Genomic DNA, 13,725 nt, shown 5'->3' on the forward strand with positions numbered 1-13,725 from the left:
CCAGGGGGTTGTTCCTGGGGCACCAGCTTCCTCATCTCTTGCCTTTCTCACTACTGGTGGTCCCACGTCTGCCTGGCCTTCTCTAGAAGGAAGTGTGTTGGAAATAAGCTGTACTGTCATAGTAGTAATTGCAGTTGTGGGATGATCTTTGCCCTCCAATCAGTATGGTTTTCATTTCCTTAAAAATTAATATCTGGACTTGAAGTACACATAATTGTCTTCTATCTAAAATTTTTCCTTATCAAGAGTTTTGGCTGTGTTATGTCCATTTCTAAGCTAGCATCTGGGGTTCATGACTGCTTCTCACAAACCTGTAAGTTTCAAATATGTTTGCCCTCTTGAAAAACTGTCTGAATGTCTTAGATCTTGATTGTGCTTGCCCGGTTGTGTCTGACTCTTTGTGACCCCATGGACTGTAGCCTGCCAGGCTCTTCTGTCCATGGGATTCTCTAAGCAAGAATACTGGAGTGGGTTGACATCTCCTCCTCCAGGGGATCTTCCAGACCCAGGGATTGAACCCACATTTCTTGAGTCTCCTGTGTTGGCAGACGGGCTCTTTACCACTAGAGCCATCTGGGAAGTCCAGGAATGATGACAAACAAACAATACGATTTCCTTGCAGATGAGAAACTCACATTTCACAGGTAACTGCTGACGTGTTCGGAGCCTCTGCTCTAGTAATAGCAGCTCCCCCTTGGCCCTTATTTCCCGAACCCCTCTGTCTTCCACTTCATGTGCTGAATTCAAGATTTCTATAAGGATGTGAAGTCTTGTCAGTTCCCCTAAACAAATCAGGGATTTGTTGTGTCCTTGAGCTCAGTATAAATGTAAAATGTGATCTCGTTAGAAAAGTGGAAAATGCCAAAAAGTCAATTAATAAAAATAAGACTCATTTGTCTTCTCACCGCCCATAAATTACCGTGTTAGCATGTGTTTCTTTCTAATTGTGGGCTTTTCCTCCTTACTTAGCATCGTCATATGTCTATGATGATTTACATATATGCTATATGTGTACAGATGTTTACATATACATGTGAATGTTTATATATACATACTTTTACAACTTGCCTTTTATTCACATACATTTACATATATCCTTTAGTATTTTTGAAGAACATCTATTCATTCATTGATTTAATTGGAGGATAATTGCTTTACAATGTTGTGTAAGTTTCTGTTGCACAGCAACATGAAGGAGCCGTAAGTATACACATCTCTGCTCCCTCTGGGAGCCTCCCCATCCTCCTGCTCTGGGTCATCTTAGAGCGAGGAGCTGAGCTTCCTGTGCTATACTGCAGCTACCCACTAGCTATCTATTTTACACATAGTCACGTATATATGCCAATTTGCTACTCTCTCAATTTGTCCCATCTTCCCCTTCCCCCACTGTGCCCGCCATGAAGGACATCTTTTTTCAGGTTATATGGCTTCATGGTTTTGTCATAGATTATTTTACTAGTTTTCTGCTACAGTGGGGCGCTTAGATTGCTTCTAGCTTCCCTCCCCATGAACAGTGCCTCGGTAACCTCCCTGGCAGGCCCTTTCTGGATGGCAAAGAGCTTGTTCTGTCTGGTTAGCTGGCCCCATCCAGATTTCCAAATGCTCTGAAGGTCTGTGAGGTTGGGAGCAGAGCTGTCAGAACTCGCTGCCCACCTGGTGAATCGGCGCCCTTCCCTCCTGGGCTGTGGTGTTCGATGTGATTGCCTGCCCTTCGCGCTGGAACCCAGGTTCTGTCTGGGATTCCACTCGTCCCCTGCTTCGTGGGACTGAGGACTGGACTGCAGTGTTGGGCGCCCCGGGAGCTATTTGATCCTAGGGAGTCACCTGCTTACGTAACCTTGGTGTCTCCATGCAGGATTGGTGGCCGAATCAGGTAAGGAGATGAGAGCTCTGCTGAGTCCAGTTCCTTTAGCTCAGATGATTCTGGACCCCAAGGAAGCCAGCCAGTGAGACATGGGAACCATCATAGTTGTTGTTGTTCAGTCGCTAAGTTGTGTCCGACTCTTTGTGACCCCATGGACTGCAGGATGCCAGGCTTCCCTGTCCTTCACTAGCTCCTAGAGTTTGCTCAGATTCATGTTCATTGAGTCAGTGATGCTGTCTAACCATCTTATCTTCTCCATCCCCTTCTCCTTTTGCCTTCAGTCTTTCCCAGCATCAGGGTCTTTTCTGATGAGTCAGCTCTTCACATCAGGTGGCCAAAGTATTGGAGCTTCAGCTTCAGCATCAGTCCTTCCAATGAATATTCAGGACTGATTTCTTTTAGGATTGACTGGTTTGATCTCCTTGCAGTCCAAGGGACTCTCAGGAGTCTTCTCCAGCACCGCAATTCGAAAGCATCCATTCTTTGGTGCTTAGCCTTCTGTATGGTCCAGCTCTCACATCTGTACATGATTACTGGAAAGACCATAGCTTTTAATATATGGGCCTTTGTTGGCAAAGTGATGTCTCTGCTTTTTAATACACTGTCTAGGTTTGTCATAGCTTTCCTTCCAGGGGCAACCATCAGAGATAAGGATGTATTCTAAATACATGAGGAGCATCAGAGCCATGCTGACCCTGGGACCACAGCTGTCTGGGCCCCAGAGGGGCTAGAGCTTCTCAGCTCCCCGTGTGTGCACACATATCACCTGGGGGTCTTGTGAAAGTGCAGATTCCCTCTTAGTCGTTCCCGGGAGGCTAATGGGCCTGATCCCTGGCCAATCTTTGAGGTGGACGTGGCCAGGACTCATGTGCGAGGACCGTCCTGGCTGCCCCGGAGTGGAGGGTGGGGAGTGGGAGTCTGGGCAGGTGCTGATGCTCCCCTGAAGGCTGTCTTCACCTGTGTACTAGCCCTCCGCTGCCTGATGTTCTAGACTGTTCTGATTTCACAAGTTTTCCATGTATACAGATGGTAAGACACAAGTGAAGTCATGACTCACATCAAAAAAGAAGCAGCAGCAGAAAGAACAAATAAAGGGAAGAAAATATTCTAGGGCATTTGCTTGGTAAACTGTGGCTCAGAATGCTTCCAGTCGTTCATTTCCATGATGCTTTCCAGGCTGTGGTTTCTAGACTCCTCAGAGTTCCAGAGTCTGGCTAAGTGATTTGAACTCACCCGACACGGGGTCTTCCAGCTCCCTCCAATTTATAATTTGGAAAGCATTTGTCCACTGTTGGATTTCTGGAATCTCCTTCCTGGCCAGAGTTCCTGGTGGGGAGTTCCACAGTCTTCTTGGCTACTGTTCTAGGAGACTTGAGAGACCACCCACGTGGGCAGACTTTGTCTGGAGCTGTCTGGATGGAGACAGTTTTTCCTAGCCGTCTGCCTCCCAACCCCCATTTGAAGTGGGTAAGATTTTGCAGCAGCGGCGGAAATGCAGCCTTAGAGGGAAGCAAGATGATTTCTGCTCTCAACTCTCTTTCAGCAGACCAGCAGTTTGTACTGCTTTTCTACCTAAGTCATGGTGCACGTGTATGAGAGGGTTTTTAGACTTACAACCCAGATAAGATTCACTTTACCCGTTTATCATTATTTCATGATCTCCTTTTAGTGTTGACTTTCTACCCAAGTTATCGTGCACATGCGTGAGAGTTTTTATATCAGTTGTTACAACCTAGATAAAGTTTGCTTTACTCCATTTTTATCATTGTATCACGAGTGTTTTTCCATATTAATGAGTAGTTATAATCATAATGGCTCTATACCAGTTCAGAACAGATACTTGAATTGATGTCCGTTTGTTTGCTTAATCGAATGATTTTTCATCATCCTAATTTTTCCATTGTTGAATACTGCGATTTTTGCTTTTAGCATTTTAAGCCTGTACAGTTCAGTCACTCAGTCATGTCCGACTCTATGTGACCCCATGAACTGCAGCACGCCAGGCCTCCCTGTCCGTCACCAACTCCCAGAGTCCGCCCAAACCTATGTCCATTGAGTCAGTGATGCCATCCAACCATCTCATCCTCTGTCATCCCCTTCTCCTCCTGCCCTCAATCTTTCCCAGCATCAGGGTCTTTTCAGATGAGTCAGCTCTTTGCATCAGGTGGCCAAAGTATTGGAGTTTCAGCTTCAGCATCAGTCCTTCCAATGAACACCCAGGACTGATGTCCTTTAGGATGGACTGGTTGGATCTCCTTGCAGTGCAAGGGACTGTCAAGAGTCTTCTCCAACAGCACAGTTCAAAAGCATCAATTCTTTGGTGCTCAGCTTTCTTTATAGTCCAACTCTCACATCCATACATGACCACTGAAAAAACCATAGCCTTGACTAGATGGATCTTTGTTGACAAACTAATGTCTCTGCTTTTTAATATGCTGTCTAGGTTGGTCATAATTTTCCTTCCAAGGAGTAAGCATCTTTTAATTTCATGGCTGCAGTCACCATCTGCAGTGATTTTCAAAATAAAGTCTGACACTGTTTCCACTGTTTCCCCATCTATTTCCCATGAAGTGATGGGACTGGAGGCCATGATCTTAGTTTTATGAATGTTGAGCTCTAAGCCAACTTTTTCACTCTCATCAAGAGGCTCTTTAGTTCTTCTTCACTTTCTGCCATAAGGGTGGTGTCATCTGCCTATCTGAGGTTATTGATAGTTCTCCCGGCAATCTTGATTCCAGCTTGTGCTGCTTCCAGCCCAGCGTTTCTCATGATGTACTCTGCATAGAAGTTAAATATGCAGGGTGACCGTATACAGCCTTGACGCACTCCTTTTCCTGTTTGGAGCCAGTCTGTTGTTCCATGTACTGAACATGGAACTGTTCATGTTTAAACCTGTAGTGAATGATTTTATTGAGAAGTAGTTGGTGGCATTGATCTTTCATTTAATTTTGTGATGAATTTCCTCCATGTTTATTACCACATGTTTACCTCTGTCAGAGGAAAAGCCTTTGATTTGAGATTGCAGGATTCCAGGCCCTTCCCAGCCACCTGGCCTGTCCCCTGAGTGATGCTCACTGGTGGAAAAGTGCTCCTTTTTAGTTCTTGGCTTCAGTGCTCAGGCCCTTGAAGTGATTGCCTTCTCCTTGCCCTTGACCTTGGCTTTCAAGGGTCTCTCCCCTAGCTCCCTTCATCTGCACTGTCTGCCTCCTGTGTGTCCCCTTGCCACTGGACCAGACACAACCCCACCCTCTTCTCCTTCCACCAGTGCATTCAGGGTTTATTCTGTGCTCTGTGAAAATCAGCAGGTCTCATGGATGGCTTTATGTGTAGTGCATCTCATTTATTTACTCATTTGTTTCAAAAATCCCTTTATTCCTATGTTCGTTCTATGTGCCAAGCACTGGACACAGAGCATGTATGACACGGATGTGGGCTGTGTCATGATTACATGTAAGCCAGTGAGACAGATAAAAGTAAATCACCCTGCCCATAACCGTGTGGTTGTATGGTTTTAAGCACAGCATAGACATGAATCTCTCATTTGAGATTGTCATGAGTCCTTTTGAGGGAAGTAAGGGATAGGATGACAAGGTGTATCAGGGGATGCGAAGAGTTGGTTGGGGTGAGAGGTTGTTTCAAGGAAGGTTTGACTTCCCTGTGGCTCAGATGGTAAAGCGTCTGCCTACAAAGCAGGAGACCCGGGTTCAATCCCTGGGTTGGGAAGATCTCCTGGAGAAGGAAATGGCAACTCCCTCCAGTATTCTCGCCTGGAAAATCCCATGGACGGAGGAGCCTGGTAGGACTACAGTCCATGGGGTTGCAAAGAGTTGGACACAACTGAGCGACTTCACTTTCTTTTCAGGAGTGAAAGAAGCACTAGGTGCGGGAACATGTCCTGGGTAGAAGAGCAGCCTGGAAGGTCTTTACTGCTTTTAAGGACTGGCCATATGATCAGCAGTTGTGGGTGGACAGATGGGTAATGAGGCCGGGTGGGATGTTGGGAGAGCGTAGAGCAGCGGGTGAGCGTGTGAGGGCAGAGCCCTGTGGTCCTGCTCTGGATCTGTGGACACCACAGGAGAGGTCATGCTCAGGCCTGACTTGGCTTCTCAAAGGGCCATTTGGCTGCTGTCTACAGAAGGGATGGGGGTAGCAGTGATAAGGTGAGAGGCTGACATCAGGTCTGGGTGATCGGTCCTACATGGGCCTGGACTACAGTGAGGTCCTCAACACTGTTGACACCCTTCTTGGCACATCTTTCTTGGCTGTGGGGCTGTCTTGTACACCAGAGATGTTTAGCAGAATCTCTGGCCTCTACACACTATATGCAGTTCCTCGAACTACGACCAGAGATGTGTCCGGACATTGCTAAGTGTCTCCTGGTGTTGAGGTTGCGGGCAAAATGGCCTGTGGCTGAGACATTGTGTTCCTGGATTGGTGACGAGTGTTGAGAGGGAGGTTGAGACTTGCTGGTGTCATTTGCAGACTGTGGTGGTGGCTGTGATGTGGGAGGTGAGAAAAAGCAGGGGAGGTGTCATCTCCTCCCAAATCTTTAGCTTAAGCTACTGTGTGATGGAGAGACAGGGCTTCCTTGGTGGTGCAGTGGTCAAGAATCTGCCTGCTGATGCAGGAAATGCAGGTTTGATCCCCGGGTCGGGAAGATCCCCTGGAGGAGGAAATGGCCACCCACTCCAGTATTCTTGCCTGGAGAATCCCATGGACAGAGGAGCCTGGCGGGCTGTAGTCCATGTGGTCTCAAAGAGTTGGACACGACTGAGCATGCAGGCATGATGGAGAGGCATCTTAAGAAACGGGGAAGATTCTACAATATGTAGACATTGAGAGTGTGTTTCTCCTGAGACCCTGCTCAAGTTATCTCTTTCTGAGAGCCACTGTGTTAGTAACTTTGCTCCATCGTGGGAAACAGGTTCCTGGGCAGCTTTGGTGTGCTGGTAACTTATTTGCATGCTTTTGTGTGGGTATCCCCCTGCCATTTCTAACCGCACGGCCATCGTTTAGGACTGGCCTCTCATTTTCTGATTCTCTTTAGGCAGCATCCAGTTTCCACCCCTTGTCTCCTATCTCCTTAGTGGTGCTGCTGGCTGGGTGGCTGAAGGTGCTTATGTAGATAGAGAGCCTGTTGCTGTTAGATGCTTGGTTCCGTTCAGTTCAGTCCCTCAGTTGTGTCCGACTCTTCGTGACCCCATGGACCATAGCATGCCAGACCTCCCTGTCCATCACCAACTTCCGGAGTTTACCTGAACTCATGTCTTTTGGGGTGATGATGCCATCCAACCATCTCATCCTCTGTCATCCCCTTTTCCTCCCACCTTCAATCTTTCCCAGCTTCAGGGTCTTTTCAAATGAGTCTGTTCTTCGCATCAGGTGGCCAAAAGGAAAGTACCAAATCCAGACTCCCTTAGGCTTTGGAGAGAGCTTATCTGATGCTTCTGTTCAGGTGGGTTAGGGACCAGGAGATAATCCTAATCCCTTCCATTTGGGGAGCACTCTCCCTCATCAGAACCTTTCCATGTGTGTCGTTGCTTATGATGCTCCCAGCACCGCCATGGTGCCCAATCAAAGTGATAACGAAAAGGCATCAGAAAGGGAGGGGAGAAAACATGATCATGTGAAGTCACTGCGTTTTAAAAGCAGAGTCATTGACGGAAACACTTAGAGCCCAGGTCCACTGACTCTTCTCTGGGATCTTCACATTGCTGCTGTCCCATGGGGCTCCTTCTGAGATTTTTGTTCTAGGAAAAAATGAGGGAGTTTTAAAGAGAGTCTAAAGCAGTCTGACCCATCTAAACCTAAGTCTCCCAGTAAACTGAAGATACAGGATCTACTGTGTACCTTGCTTGTGGACTGCTTTTTACACTTGAACGTGTTTGTAGGTTCTTACTGAGTTTCTGTGGATGGTAGCCCCTTTTAATTGCAAATAACATAAACCTCAGACAAGAGCTAAATAAATGGCAAGATATTCCAGTTCTTGGGTAAGAAGACTGAATATTGTTAAGGTGTTGGGTCTTTCCAGCTTGATCTGTAGACTCCCTGTCATCCCAAGTCAAAAATTTCAGCAAGTTACTGTGTCGCTGTTGACACGTTGATTCTAAAGGGACACCAGAAGCAGAAGACCCAGAACATTCCACTCTGTACTGAAGGAAAACATCAGAGGACTGACACTCTGTGACTTCAGGTCTTACTGGAAAGCTGCAGTAGTCTAAATGTGTAAACTCAATTCATATTCACTTTAGAAAGGAAGACAGTAATTGATTCATGTCGTTGGGGAGGTCAAGGCTTTGATCATGACTGTGCCCAGGGAGGGGCTGAAAGACATCCTCGGTTTTGGAGACTTCCTTGGTGGTTCAGTGGTTGTCTCCATGCTTCCACTGCAGAGGGTGTGAGTTCAGTATCTGGTCAGGGAACTAAGATTCCACATGCCATGTAGAGTGCCTGCCCCCCGCCCCCCAGAAGAAAAGAAATCCTTGCTCTTGGCTCAGTGGCTTTCCAGGTGGCTTAGTAGTATAGAATCGACCCGCCCATGAAGGAGACACAGGTTTGATCCCTGGGTCAGGAAGATACCCCGGAGTAGGAAATGACAACCCACTCCAGTATTCATGCCTGGGAAATCCCATGGACAGAGGATTCTGGCAGGCTATAGTTCATGGGGTCGCAAAAGAGTCAGACACAACTTAGCTACTGAGCACGCATGCACACAGGCTCAGTACTCTCTTCGCTTCTATTTGATGGAAGAATGGCCACCACTAGTCTGAGGCTTGTATTTTTTCTTACTATTTATAATCCCAGAGGACCCAGATTGTCTAGCTTTTCAAGGCTAAAATTATCTTCAGAAAGACCCCCTCTTTAACCTTCCTCCTGTAAAGGAGGGACCATCCCTGGAAGGAAAACACTCGAGGTTGAAAGAGAAGTAGAGGCTTCCTGCTGCAGAGTGAAGAGAGAGGGATAAAGCAGCCAGCAGGGGGGTTGACCTGACATTGGTGAGTGTAGCTGAAGCCAATGCTAATTTGTGACTTTGTGAAATGGTTTCTGTAGCTATTCTCCAGACCTGTCTACTGGGCTGATGGAAAGGGTACTTAAAGCCTTCATTTAGGTTTGGCGTTCCAACCTGCATGCCAAGTAGCCCAAGCTGAGACCTGAGAAGAGACCAGCCCTTAAATATGCCCGGGAAGAATTTACTGAGACACGAGTTGGCTAGTGCGAGAGCATTAGAAAGTATGAAAAAATAAATTCATAATTGAGCTTAAAAAATCATCAGCTCCATTATATCAAATAATTTCAAAGTTTCATTAAAGCCATTTTTCAGAACTTTATGATGGAATAAATTACTTTCATGTGTGTATGGATGAAATCTTGGATTAGATGTTGAATTTTAAAAGCGCTCAAGTAGTTAACATTGGGATGTAGTTAATATGGGAGCTGGGGAGTGGGAAGTTCACATCCGTGCCTGGGGAACCCTAGGGACAGAGGAGCCTGGTGGGCTATGCTCCATAGGGTCACAAAGAGTCGGACACAACTGAAGCAACTTAGCATGCACGCAAAGTCACATCTGAATTTTTTCAGGGGATCAGCCCTGGGATTTCTTTGGAGGGAATGATGCTGAAGCTGAAACTCCAGTACTCTGGCCACCTCATGCGCAGAGTTGACTCATTGGAAAAGACTCTGATGCTGGGAGGGATTGGGGGCAGGAGGAGGAGGGGACGACAGAGGATGAGATGGCTGGATGGCATCACGGACTCGATGGACGTGAGTCTGAGTGAACTCCGGGAGTTGGTTATAGACAGGGAGGCCTGGCGTGCTGCGATTCATGGGGTCACAAAGAGTCAGACGTGACTGAGCGACTGAACTGAACTGAACTGAACTGAGCGTTGTCCTGTGGAAAAGGGAATGGCAACCCCCTCCAGTATTCTTGCCTGGAGAATCCCATGGGCAGTGGAGCCTGGCAGGCAACAGTTCATGGGGTCGGTCACAAGAGTCAGACATGACTTAGCGACTAAACCATAACCAGAGTTGTCCTGGGTGGAAGGGTCAGTCCTTGATTTCCCCTTTTTCAGCCCATGGCTTTTCTGCGATATCCCCAAGTCAGTTTATAAATTACACTGTAAACTTTAGAATCCTCTGCCAGGCAGAATAATTTTGATGAGAAGCTGAGCAGTATTATTCTCTATGAACTGTGAATGTGACAGTTTTATAATTCCAGGAGAATTATTTTTCCCTTGGGAAATCCTACACATCCAATATGGTGCATTGAATTAGGGGTGCGGTAAAGGAAAGAAAAGGCTATAAAAGGCATATCTTATTGAAATAAAGCAGGTTTCATTCTTGTCTGTGTAACCTTTAGATACAGTGATTGATTCCTAGTTGGACTTGCTAATTTTTTTTGAAGCATAAATTGTCTTCTCTCCAATGTGATTAAGGAGGAGCAGCACTTCTCATCATCTGATTAAATAAAATGTAACTAAAGTACAATTAATTTTTGAAAATGAGGTTTTCATAGAATTCTGGGAAATACACATTGTGTCATTACACATTTTATAGGGTCACCACTCAAGATTAAGTACAGAGGTGCCATGACTGAGAAATTAGGTGACCGCCAAGTCCTTTCGTTATTTTTCTTTTAAATGATTCATTTTAAGTTAAAACCAAATACTATTCTTGCTGCTATTTGTCAGGCGGATCATCTGGTTGGTTCCTGGTGGGTCATGACTCTGGTGATGTGTTCCCATCAATGCGTCCTTCAGGGGAGCAGCATTGTGGCTCCCTCCCCCTTGACAATCACTTTGCTGATTTATGTGGTCTACCAGTTGGCCCCTTCTTTTTCCTGCCATATTTTTTGGGGACATGAAGACAAACCACTGATTCAGTAGAGTTCCACATTATAAGATTTATTTACTGCAGTTTGCCCTTTGGGTGTGTCTTGGATTTGTGTCAGGTACTTACCCTTTCTCGTTTCCCATGTCCCTACAATTTCCTCTACAATCAGAGGTACCCCCAGGGTAGCAGCTGTGTTGCTGTGATCTGGGGTGGGAGCTGAGTGTTTTTTGTACGTCATTGTTAAAACTTTGCCTAGCACGCAATCTTGAATCAACAGAAACTGTAGGACTATTTTTAAATGAAAATTTCATTTCTTTATTTTGATTGCTTCTCAAAGACAGGTAACAACAAAAGAGTAAAGTCCTCTAAAATAATATGCAAAGATCTACTGCTGTGAGATTACTCACTGTGAGCTCCTTGGTCATGATCTTGTCTGAATTCTTTATGTTTCTATAAGGATTATGCCTGTGATTTTTGATAAGCCCGTGATAAATACCTGGCCAGTGCCGTTCCCTGCTTGGTTTCCTCACACAGTATGTTTGAACTTCTTTTCACAGAGTAGGTGATACCATCCTGTTGACTCTCTAGAGAGACTTGCTGGTTGAACCAAACCAGTATCCAACGAGATGCTGACAAATTTAGAACTACCGAGATTTCCCTGGTTGTCCATTGGTTAAGACTCTGCCTTCTAATGCAGGGGGTGCAAGTTCGATTCCTGGTCGAGCAGCTAAGATCCCATATGCCTTGGTACCAGAAAAGACCAAAGCATAAAATGACAGAAGCGATTCTGTAACAATTCCATAAAGACCTTAAAAGTAGTTCATGTCAAAAAATAATCTTAAAAAAAAAGGAATTAATTGATGTTACATGACACCAAAAAGCTCAACCAAAATAATCAGCAGTGATTCTTAAGGAAAAGCAAAGAACCGGAAAGCAGGGGTCTTGGGGTAAACCTCAACAGGGATCTTGGAATTTAAGGCCTAAGGCAGTGTCCCTGCTGCTGGTGTGGGGAGGGCGTGCAGGTGTGTTTCTTCGGCTGTGCAGCAGCCCTGGTTTTCCCTAATGACCTCCAGGTCCCTGAGGCCCTTCCATTTCCCCTGGCCCTCTTCTTGGTCCTGGGGATGCCTCTGGTGCCTGCTCCACCCCGGCCCTGCCTCTCCAGATGGGCCCCGGCCCTGCCCACTGCTCCCAGCCCCACCCACTGTCCCTTGGCCACGCCCACTGCAACCCAGCCCCACCCACTGCTCCTCAGCCCCACCCCTGCCCTCAACCCCGCCCACTGCTCCCATCTCCATCCACTGACCCTCAACCCTGCCCACTGCCCCATAGCTGGCTTCCTCATCTTCCTGCTGGTCCAGCTGCTTTCTTTGTTCTTCTTGGGGGCATTCCAGGTTGAGATTGCTCCTGCTTGTTTCTCTGTTGGCACAGAACTTCTTCAAAGACTCCAGTACTTTCCTCTCTGCCTTCTTGCCTGGAGTCTTAGCGCATTTGGAGTTGGGTAGGTACCTGTAGCCTGTGTGTCCGCAGTATGGATGGACCTGGTACCTCTGTTAGGAGTGGACAGGAGGATTAATCTTGGGGAAGAAAGTGTTTCGATAACTTAAACATCTGTGTGGTGTTTGCCTGATGTTTATTAAGTTCTTAGTGAGAAAGCAACCGTGAGTGGTCCTCTTTAGATGTGATCTTCATAATGTTACTGTCAGATTTAGTATTTTAATATACATGTGCTTTTGACACGAATGCAAAGATGGTGTGGATTTGATCGCTTGACTTTATATTGTTGTCGTTGTTCAATTCCCTCCGTCTTGTCTGACTCTTTGAGACCCCATGGACTGCAGCATGCCAGGCTTCCCTTCAGTATCTCCTGGAGCTTGCTCAAACTCATGTCCATTGAGTCAGTGATGCCATCCAACTATCTCATCCTCTGTCATCCATTTCTCTTCCTGCCTTCAATCTTTCACAGCATCAGGGTCTTTTCTAATGAGTTGGCTCTTCGCATCAGGTAGCTAAAGTATCAGAGCTTCAGCTTCAGCATTAGTCCTTCCAATTAATATTCAGGATTGACTTCCTTTATGATTGACTGGTTTGATCTCCTTGCAGTCCATGGGACTCTCAAGAGCCTTCTCCAACACGACAGTTCAAAAGCATTGATTCTTTGGCACTCAGTCTTTTTATGGTCCAACTCACATCCATACCTGACTACTGGGAAAGCCATAGCTTTGACTAGACAGAGCTTTGGCAGCAAAGTAATGTCTCTGATTTTTAATGTGCTGTCTAGATTGGTCATAGTTTTTCTTCCAAAGAGCAAGGATCTTTTAATTTCATGACTGTAGTCCCCATCCGCAGTGATTTTGGAGCCCAAGAAAATAAATTCTGTCACTCTTTCCATTGTTTCCCCATCTATTTGCCATGACGTGATGAGAACAGATGCCACTATCTTAGTTTTTTGAATGTTGAGTGTTAAGTCAGCTTTTTCAGTCTTCTCTTTCACTTTCATCAAGAGGTTCTTCGATTCCTCTTCGCTTTCTACCATAAGGGTGTTGTCATCTGCATACCTGAGGTTATTGATATTAGTAGTTTATTAAGTGCTCATTTGGTGCCAGCTGTGGATTTGTACTGGTCCAAGGCCAGGAGGAATATACACAGAAGGGTGTAGCTTGCTGTCTGCAGTTTAAGAAAGTAGTTCATGCGTACATGTGAGCTCAGTCATGTCTGACTCTTTGCAACCCCATGGACTATAGCCTTCCAGGCTGCTCTGTCCATGAGATTCTCCAGGCAAGAATACTAGATTGGGTTGCCATTTCCCTCTCCAAGGGATCTTCCTGTCCCGGGGATCAATCCTTCATCTCTTGCATCTCCTCCATTGGCAGATGGGTTCTTTACTAGCTGAGTCAGCAGGGGAGCCCAGGGAAAGCAGGTATTTTGGTACCCCAGGATAGGTGACAGGTGAGGGGTGTGTTATTGCAGCATTGGGTATACACATAGGAGCCTGCAAGCCAGACAAGGACCCAGAGAATGTGGAGGTGGCCTGA

At 46.2% G+C, this 13,725-nt stretch overlaps 1 protein-coding gene and 1 non-coding gene across 3 annotated transcripts in view; both read left to right on the top strand.

Moving 5' to 3' along the window:
* DOCK1 (dedicator of cytokinesis 1) overlaps positions 1 to 13,725 on the top strand; it is a 561,005-nt gene that overhangs the window by 134,513 nt on the left and 412,767 nt on the right. The window lies entirely within an intron of this gene.
* TRNAC-ACA lies at positions 5,516 to 5,588 on the top strand. The gene has a single exon. It is a non-coding gene; the product is annotated as a tRNA-Cys (tRNA).

This window comes from Oryx dammah, unplaced genomic scaffold, assembly GCF_014754425.2.
Source record: "Oryx dammah isolate SB20612 unplaced genomic scaffold, SCBI_Odam_1.1 HiC_scaffold_14, whole genome shotgun sequence".
Classification (NCBI taxonomy): Eukaryota; Metazoa; Chordata; class Mammalia; order Artiodactyla; family Bovidae; genus Oryx; species Oryx dammah.